We start from the raw sequence: 10823 nt of genomic DNA, 5'->3' as shown, positions 1-10823 counted from the left end.
GGATGGGCTAATCCTATGATTCACAAAGCTGTGAGGAGATTTAGGTGATTTAAAGATCTGAGGTTTGAGAGTGACTCCATGAACAAATAGTTCACTCTCTCTCTCTCTCTTTCTCTCTCTCACTCACACTCACACACACACACACACACACACACACACACACACACACACACACACACACACACACACACACACACACAGATACAGACCATGTTATATATAACAAGATAAGTGGTCAAAAGCAGCGAGGCAGCTGACCTTTTGCTGTCTATCAGGACTGCAGGGGCCTGACAGAGGCTGCTCAACTCTCCCCAACCACCTTCCCCCACCTCCCCACTAACCTCCCTTTCCTCAACTCCAACTCAAGCTTCCCTCATTTTTATGGAGCAAAGTCAGGCTGCTTTCAGATACTTTTGAATATGTCAAAAAAATATGTTATCGGAGCAACGCATTCTGGGCGAAATTCCCAGAATGCTGCCTCTGTAAAAGAACGTTTGAAGCTCATTTCCTTTATGCCTTGTACAATTATGAATGCCGGTCAGAAGGTTCTGGGTCAATTAGCGAGGTAGGGAGGTTCCTTCAGTTCAGGAGGGTGTCTGAACGCACCCTAGTCGAGAGCACATGAAAGGAGCCTTACAGGAGGTTGGCAGGTGTGGCAGCTTCCGAGAAGATGAGGGAGGAGGGATGACAGGTGTTGAGTAGAATCTGGCTAACGAGCAACGGTGCCTCTCTCTCCTCCTACACCCTCTCCTCTTCTCTCTCTGGAGAGTACGTCTACCTCACAATGTTAATGAGAGTTATCAAACATTGTTACACCTCAGCTAACACCAACCAATTACAGCTACCCTACCATACCACGGCTAAACTTACACCAACCAATTAGAGATACTCTATCATACCACGGCTAGTCTTTTTCTCACCTTTTAGGAGGACTAAACGATTTCATGTTTCCTTCATCCCAAGTGCTATTGACATGCTTAATGGCAAATAGCACTTTGGCTGTATTCCTGGTACTACCCCTGAACATTTTGCACACTTGCACTTTTTGTACTTGGTATGAATTTCCATTTCTCTGAACTAGCCCTGCCATTTATTGTGTTGATGTTGTTGTAATGTTGTCCTTTTTGTATTCTGTCTTTGTGAACCCTGGCTGCAAAACAAATTTCCCTTAGGGGATAACAAAGAAACCTTGGACCTTGAACCTTAGTGAAATTAGAGGCAAAAGTGCATTAACGTGTGGTAGAGATCTGTAATGTGATTGGCCACACTCCCAACCAGTCAACAGGCAGCTCAAAACCACACAGCCAATCATTTTCACTGGTCCCTATTTGGGTACCAACAACTGAAATGACAATTGATGGACAAATAAAACCATTTCAGCGATGTCCATTTTTAACATCTTGTGCCATGTGCTCTCCACACAGTCCCTGCGCAGATCCAGTAATCTCTGCATCATATGGATGGCTTAATCCTATGATTCACAAAGCTGTGAGGAGATTTAGGTGATTTAAAGATCAGCAGCTCAAAAACTAAACAGCCAAAATGTTCACTGGTCCTCACATGGGTAGTGTTCCAACAAGTGCATTATAATTCATGGAAAAATAAAACCACTTCGGCGATGTCCATTTTCAACATCTTGTGCCCTGTGCTCTCCAACAGTCGCTGCTCAGACCCAGTCATCTCTGCATCATATGGATGGGTTAATCCTATGATTCACAAAGCTGTGAGGAGATTTAGGTGATTAAAATAAATATAAAACCACTTCAGCAATGTCTGTTGAACAAAATATGGCTTGGTAGCAATTCTATGACACACATTGACTAAGAGTAATGAAAAAGGGCTTTGGGGGTTGCTGTTCTCAAAACAACTTCTGCTCAAAGCCAATCAAAATGTGACCGCTCGCATCCAGCGCTCCACTCAAATGCGATATGCAATCGTGAATTCCCCAGAATTCCAAAAGTCCGAGAGCTAACAAGACAAGGAAGCCTGCCAACGAGAGGCTAAAACAAGGCTAATGCTAAATGCAATCCTGAACCACAGGTGCTAATGATAGCTTCTAGCCTGCCGTTGGCTATTATACCATTGGCCCACTCATATCTACTCAGCATGCTCAAGCTACAGTCTGGCACCTTTATTAATACCCCTCTCCACCATCAGAAATCACACTGACTTAACCAGAGTGCTTCTGTTTCAAGAACTACTCGGTCACTTGCAACATCGCTAGCATGTTAGTGGCTAAGTTGTGGTACCCTTCCTCAGAATAGAAGTATCACCATTTAGAAAGTACACCATTTCTTTTAAACATACTCCCCTCCTATTTCACAGCTCCAAAAGTATTAGCCACTACTAACTTCAGCTCACTTAGCCACCGCTAACAAACAAAAAAAAAACAATAGGAGTGATTGGGTCAAGTAGATTAAGTTTAATCTAAGTTTAATTTGAGTATTTAAGGAGCGAAATTGCATGGTAACTCAAATGAACTCTCCGACTTGGCCGGGGGAACGTTCTTCTACAGGGGTCAGAGGTTATATTGCAGCCTCTGACCTATCTTTTCAATCTTAGTTTTCACTGCCTCAGGGGAAAGCTATGAATACAAGTTCAAGTGCGTATGTGTGTGTGTTTCCACCCACGTACAGTACAAATAATTACATGTATTCCAAAGAAACCAGGCACTCTCTCACTCTCTCTCTCTCTCTCTCTCTCTCTCTCACACACACACACACACACACACACACACACACACACACACACACAGAACTTTCAGACGTATCCAATAAAAACTATCCATTCTATTCCTGTCTTTTTTTGGTAAAGAGCCTTTAAGCTTCACTGTTTCACATCCTGCAGCTCTTGAATAATTGGATACAAAATATGGCATTGTAGACGTAATCAATGGTTTCACCAGCAGATATAAAAACAAACTAATTCTATGGTCCCAGTAGCATAGCCTACTCTGAAAATATAGATGTTTTAAAGACTTAACCGTAAGGCTTGCTTTCATATTTGCAAGTGACTTCCATGTGTATGTCCCATCACATGCTATAGAAAACCCTTGCAGTAGAGTTTACAAATCCCACACAAATGCACATGCACATGCACACGCACATGCCCACACACACACACACACACACACACACACACACACACACACACACACACACACACACACACACACACACACACACACACACACACACTCAATGAATGTTCAGGCGTTGTTTCCTTGGTGCCACAGTCTGGGCTGCTTCTTTCACTTGACTGACGATTTTTGGAGGAAAATCCAACGTTGTCCCTTGGTGTCATCACGTTACGGAGATGACTCCAACTTCGCCCTTAACCTGAGGATGCTCCCTGCACTTGCAATCGTCCCCTCAAGGTGGTGCAGCACTTCAATGAGCTAGTCGTGACCCAGTTCTTTCAACAACAAGCCCCCAGCCGCCATAGCACTTTGAAGAGGTGTGGATTGGGAGCCTCACCAAAACGGGTTGAAGAGCACCGAAATCCTCCTCCGGCAAGATGTAGCCCTCTTACTCTTCAGGACACTGCACTGAATACTAGTCTCTTGTATGTCTAAAGATGTGTTAACATGGTGTAATTGTTTTGCAGAAATATACCTAACCCTGACATTTTGCTTAGTAAGAGAAAAGATGGCTCTATTTAGGCGGAGTGTGGAGGCTAGAAATATTGGCCATTCCTATACAGCCATTGTAAACAAAAGAAAATATTGCTGATATATTGCTAAATGCAGTTCTGTGCACTTAAATAGGAATACTCTGATAACTCTTAGCTGAGATGTTCTGGTGACAAGACAGTCGAAGGCCCATGCTGTCTCTGTAATCTCTGAACTTCCAAATGGGGCACGTGGTACTAGGCCACACGATGTAATCCTTTTGCGCAGCTAAGGTATGTAACCAGGTTTGACACATACAGCAGGGTTGGGATGTTGAGAACAATGGTTAGATAACAAATCTCTAATTAAAGAGTAAGGTAATTAAGGCCACCTAACCACCAGGGCTTCAGAATGAGCAGCTGTGTACCGTATGTGAGTGTGTGAACATGTGTGTGTGTATGCGCATGTGACTGCCATGAGGATGAAAGACAAACACAGTCATACATACCATACACGGAGATGGACGTGAGCCTGACTCTCATGGTATATTTCACACAGAGGTTTTGCTGAATGCACACACATCCTTTATTCATTCATTCATGAAATGCTGATTTTACAGAGGGAGCCAAATTCCACAGAGGTTTAGCTGTGTGGAGGTCCAGTGTGTGTATTTGTGTGTATTTGTGTCACAGGTTCATGTTAAGCACCCCATCGCTCGTCTTCCTACCTGTGTTAGGTTAAGGAAGACATTAATTAGAAACAGAGCTGTCAGCTGGTGCCTGTGTATTGCTGGAGGGAACGTAGTAGTCTGCATATGATAACATCATCGCGCGCGCGTGTGTGTGTGTGTGTGTGTGTGTGTGTGTGTGTCTGTGTGCCTGGTAAAATGAGAAAGTATATGGGAGTGGGGGTGGACTATGCTGATACTGCAGATGGTTGCTAGGGGCATCAGGTGATGTGAGGGTACGTAGTGTACAGTGTGTGGAAGTTAGTGTATGGACTTACACTCATGTGAAAGCAAATCATCTTGAATTGGGAACAATTAGTACCAAAGGTGTAGTAAATAGAGCATAATGTGGCTTTGTTGTCTAAATGTATGGCAATGTTAAATGAGCGTGTGTGTGTGTGTGTGTGCGTGTGTGTGTGCGTGCATGCATGCATGCGTCTGTGTCTGTCTGTGTGTGTGTGCATGTGTATGTGAGCATCCATATCAACATCCTCCCCTATCATCTGTGTTTGCGTCCTCTCCAGGGAAGAGTATCACCCTCCACTCTTCAGACGACAAGAAAGCAAACAAACACTTTTAGATCTAACTTCTTTCCAAAACCCTGATAACAAATACAACATCTGTTATAGCCAGAGACCCAGGACCACAAAGAGACGCACACAGATGTTGTTTTCCTAAAAAAGCCCCCCTTCTGGTTTTCCCAGAATCCTCTGTTGTTGCTCCCAGCAGGCTTTGCGCCCTGTTGGCCCATTGGGTGGTGATGCCTGCAGAGAGGAGATAGTTGGTGGAGCTAGAGGGTCAAATGTCACTCTTCTTCTCGTCCTCTTGCATCTGCAAATAGTTCTCTGATCGCGTACCATATCTTCACGAAGCATATTTTCATATTTACTGGACATCCTGGGACCATTAATTACACAAAGATGGCTAGATGAAGAGAGAAGGAATGCGTCTCTGTAGTCTAAAGATTCTTCCTCATATCCTCTCCTTCATTTGCCTGGCGAGCCTTCCTGAATTTTATATCATTGTTCGCTCCATATAATTCAGTCTGGATCTGCTATCTTGGAGGTTGATGGTGGCTCGACACACTTGAGGGACGTTATGCAAAATACATTCATTGGCGACAGAATTGTCCCAAACCAATCAGAGTATCACGAATGGATTCGCATTCATGGAGGCCTCAGGGACGAAAGCGAACCCAGGCTTGAGTCCGCGAAGGATAACAATAGTGGGTGGAGCAATCCAAGGATGGGTCGCCAGGCAACTGTTTCATCAATACAAAATAAGTGAAAATTCTATGCTACAAAATCTGTGCAGATGTGGTATAGAGGAGAGGAGAGGCAAGGAGGACAATTAGAACATTTAGATAGTGTAAAGAACTTTGAGGTAAAACATTCTATACACACACACACACACACACACACACACACACACACACACACACACACACACCAGCGGTCAGGGGCTGCAGTGTTTCCAATGGCAGTGTGTCCATGTGTCCCTTGGGACACACTCAGTCTTGTTTCCTGGGTTACCACAGTACACAGAGAAACACACTCACAGTTCTTCACCAGTTTGTATTGACCTGTATGTCTTTATGTGCCCATTAACACTTTTTAACTTGATTTACAGCATTTGTCGCCCTCTAGAGGATACAAATGAACTCTTCAAAGGCCATATATTCTAAAACAGTGCATGAAAATCTGGTGTTTTTTTTGGTGTTACAGGAATCGAAATATACACGTAAACAATAAGGGTGCTTTCACACCGACCTTGTTTGGTGCACTTACCGAACTTTTTACTAAGTTCGGTTCGTTTAGACAGGTGAGAACACTCCATTCGAACTCCAGTGCGCAGCGAACAACAGTGACCGTGGACCTCCTGAAAAGGTTGGTCTCGGTCCTCTTCCGATGAACCGTGGTGCGGTTCTTTACGAGTGAGAACACAATCCTACGTCGTCCGGCCTATTTCCAAGAAATAACACAAATACGCTATGGGTTGCTACAGACAGATGTTGTCGTTAGGAAATAGAAATGTAGCTAGCGACGAGTCAGTGACAGGGTTAGGGTTAACCCAATTTGGGCAGATGAACATACATCTTTTGGCAACTCGTTTACGATAAACGCTGTAAAGCAGCAGATTGATCTGCATGCAGTTTGAACCGGAGCAGGTATTGGACGTTTCTTCAAAGGCTTGTTCTTGATGAGAATACCAAAGGATTAATAGAAACAATTAATAGAAACAATCCCCCTCACAGCTGGAGACATTGGACAACATGTTGGACGGCCATTACCAACGCCAAGGCTTCCTTTTCAATGGACTTGCTGATAAATAGGCCAAGGGCCACTCTACACCATCCAAGGTTAATCAAGGGCTCAGTTAACGCTGCAAAATGGAGCACGAATCTACGATGGAATCCACACATACCCAAGAATCCCATCACCTTCCTTCTTGTAGTCGGGACAGGTCTCACTGACTCAATCAGAGTAAACCTGTCTGGATACACTCCAAACTACAAAGCTCTGGTGGACAGCATGCAGTGTCCACCCTCTCACTAGCAAGATGCAACATAAAAAATGTAAAAATAAATAAATAAATAAAAAAACATCCAGGAGGGTACTTTGTAAGTGGCAGGGCAAAGGGGCAGCTTTTTTGCCTTTAGTCCCCCCCTTGTGCACATCCCTGCTGGGGCGATCCCAATCGTGACATTCTTGTGTTGATGGACAGCCTGAGGGTTGAATAGTTGACTGAACATGCTTTACCAGCTAGTCTGTGTATAGCTATCAATGTAGCTCATGTGGGACTCTAAATTAGCCCCTTTTAAACTTTAAACGTTTAAAAATTCCGGGCCTAACTGTGGCTGCTATCGGTGCTAGCTCATGGTTCGCCACCCCTCATGCACTCATGTGGTGGACAGATTAGTGGAGTCCTAACCCAGCTTTGGGTCAAAGAACCCTTCTGTATCCACAAACAGAGCCCTGCCAAAACTGGCATCATTACCAAGAATGGAGTCAATATGAAACTCACCCACAGGCAATGAGTCTGTACATTTTCCACGCTTGCTGTCCAGCGGATTTGTGGGCGTTCCACTTCGTAATGGAGATGGAACAAGTACAAAAAGTCAGCTAGAAGAAGTCACAGCTCTTCAGTCTGACACTATTTTCAGTTTGAAAGGGCTCTTCCACTTTGCAACATTTATACACTCCTGATATCATGACTCACTTTCTCCTTGGCCTTGTGAGTCTGTGTCAATGAAGATACTGATAGAATGCCAACCCACTACATCTTGAGATTACACAGTAAACACAGGTACAAGGTGGCAGGTACAAGATGCGGATAAGATAGAAAGCATGGCTCTTCTCTCATTCATCAGATCCCCTTTATTTGTGAAGGTGTCAGTGAGTATATTAATAGAATATTCACCTACCACATCCTGAGAATACAGCCAAACCACATGTAGCCTGTATGTGTCATACAGCGATGTTGCTTACACCTAAATAATCCTATTCGGATCTACACAAATGCCCAATGATTACGGGTTGGGAGTTGTTTTCTGGCTCAAGGATTCTATTCCAGAACAGCTGAACTCATCTGAACTCCCACTGCACTTGAAGAGGGAATATCAGTCAGGGTTATTATTAAAAAGTATGTTGCTCTTTTTCTGCACCCTTAGAGACATAAGACAGCGGATGGATTGTTTGTTACTGGCCTTGATGATAGAAAATGTTGTTTTATCCCTGATATGTCTCACACACTCAGCAACACACTGCTTTCCAATGTGTCCATCACAAGACTGGCCTCCATCTACAACACTTGCAACACAAGGTACACATAATAACTTTACATTCAGACTTGACCGATGAACATGTGCAACATACAATGTGTGAAAAATTGAGGCCCGTTATTGATTTAAAGGTAGACTCTGGTATATGATGTCACGCCCGTGAAAACAGAGCAACTTTCATCAAGGATATTGGAGTGAACAAGAGCGAACAAGAGCATCCACTCATTTCACTGCCCTCCAAGATAAGATGGTAGATTTGAATGTGCCAATCACATTCAACTCTACAGTGTAATTTTTTCCTCCCTTCTCTAAAATATCTTTGGTTTGAATTTGGATTTTCACTCCGCCGCAATGCGCTCTACTCTCCAGTCTGTCGCTTGTATATTCGTCATCTCCCATGAGTCTACAGTTATCTGATAGCTTCTGGAACTAAAATGGCGGTCATCTGCACCTTAGAGGCACTTTCTATAGTGGTGGCTTACAAATATAGAATGACCTGTTTCCAAAGCTGCAACTGAGTAAAATGTATTTTCCTTTCGTAAACTGTATGTCAAAACTGAATAAAGAGCATTCTCTGATCAGGGCTAAAGTGAGTTTTGTAGTGCAGTGAATCTGTCCCCAATATCATTATTAGTAGAAATCTATGATGTATTATGAAAACCGAAAGAGTGTAAAGTATTGGGGAATATCCTACTTTATCTTGACAGAACGTTGACGTAGGACCCCAGCGTCTACAGAGGAAAGGACGGAACCACCAGCAGCGTTTCTATTGGTGGATTGTAAGCCACTCCCTGTACTTATTTCTGTTCTCTTCCTCTAACGTCATTTTCTTTCCACGAGTCCGTTCACGTCACGCTCCTACTGTCAACATGATCAATTGGAAGGTATGTTTTTATGTTCAATACATTAATGTGTTATTGTTTTACACATAAAGATAAATGTTCTACAGTGCACGATTAATGTATTCGAGGCAAGGGGTTGTCGTTTCGCAACTGGTCACCCCTCGAGCGCTTGCTATCTAAGTTGCCAATGGAACTTACTATGTACGCCATTGTTATGATTGTAATATTTTATATCTGTTGAGTGACTACTTGTACCTCTTGATTGTCATTGTTATGAGTCGCGGCTTTAGTTCGGCTACTTCACCTATACCGCTCCGCCTATACATTTCCTGTCCTATTTCCTGGAATATTTGAATGAGTTTGTATCTCGGCTTACAGTTCAGCAGTAATAGGCCGAACTATTATATATACTAAATATGTTTCGTGTTCGTTGGCCACTTCGTTGTTCTCTGGGTGTGAAATCTTTATACGCAGCACAGTCTGTTCTCTTTATGAAATCTTTATACGCAGCACTTTATACAGTTGGCACAGTATGGTCTTGACGAGGGTCAGCAGCTGCGCATGCCATCTGATCTGGAACTTCCAAATAACTGGTCATCTTGGTGTTGATTGTTGTTGTTATGAATGATTGTTGTCCGTAAAAACTGTATGTAAATGCGTTATCAATATAATGCAATGTTAATAGTGATGTGCTTAGATTCTCTCTCTCTCTCTCTCTCTCTCTCTCTCTCTCTCTCTCTCTCTCTCTCTCTCTCTCTCTCTCTCTCTCTCTCTCTCTCTATATATATATATATATATATATATATATATATATATATATATATATATATATATAATGTGTGTAGCCTATATTTTCTGTAATCAGGGCACACTTGAAAAAGTCTCAAGGTGCTTTCCCCTGTATACATAAAGAATAATATGCTGTGTCACTGTCTGAGTGACACTGACATAAGCCAGGCCAAGAATGCACATGGTTTGCAGCTGTTGTTGTCACCTAGTGTTTATTCTTGTGTATGTAGAGAAAGACCCCGCCCTCTAAGCTATCCTCAGCTGTTGTGGACATCTCTAGTCTTGAGAGGGGCATTTGGGGAGGGGGGGGGGGGGGTGTAAGAGAGAGAGGGGGGGGCCATATATTCCATCGGAATGTTGATCCCTGGTCCTAGAGTTTTCCATTAGATGGGAAATAGGGCTAGGGGTCAGTAGGGCTAGGGGTCAGTAGGGCTAGGGGTCAGTAGGGCTAGGGGTCAGTAGGGCTAGGGGTCAGTAGGCTACTGTGGAGTAGATGTATTTCGTATGTATGTCCTGCAAAGAGAACATGAGGGCAAACAGGCTTGTGATGCAAACACACACACACACACACACACACACACACTTGTTTTTACAATTAATGATGGTTATCAAATTATTTGAAGCTCCCTCTGCTCATCTCACTGCGTTAATTTGCCCCCCTCTTTCCCCCTCATCTCCTTTGCCTATCATTCCCCCTCCCCTCTAGGCATTAGACAATATCCCTCTGCTTTTCTACATCCTGGCAGCAAAGACTTTGCTGTTGTGCCTTGGCTTTGCCGCTGTGAAGATCTACCAGAGTAAGAAGGAAGAAGCAGCCCTGAAATTACAGAGGGAGGAGAAGAAGAGGCTGGCCCAGCAGACACAGGATATTCTAGACAGCAAAAAGGACGACTGACTCAGAAACGAGGGATGAGTGGGAAGAGAGGTGAGAGAGTCGATCGTCTCGTCAGTTGCCCTGTCTGGCCTCACACAGGGATTGATAAATCAGTAGAGTATTGAGTTGTTTAACCAGAACATTCCGCTCTGCCTTTGTCTTTTTCCCAGAAACCATGTTGGCTGGCATGATGTGGAGGC

Source organism: Argentina silus, assembly GCF_951799395.1.
Source record: "Argentina silus genome assembly, chromosome: 14".
NCBI lineage: Eukaryota > Metazoa > Chordata > Actinopteri > Argentiniformes > Argentinidae > Argentina > Argentina silus.
This window is presented reverse-complemented; position numbering follows the sequence as displayed.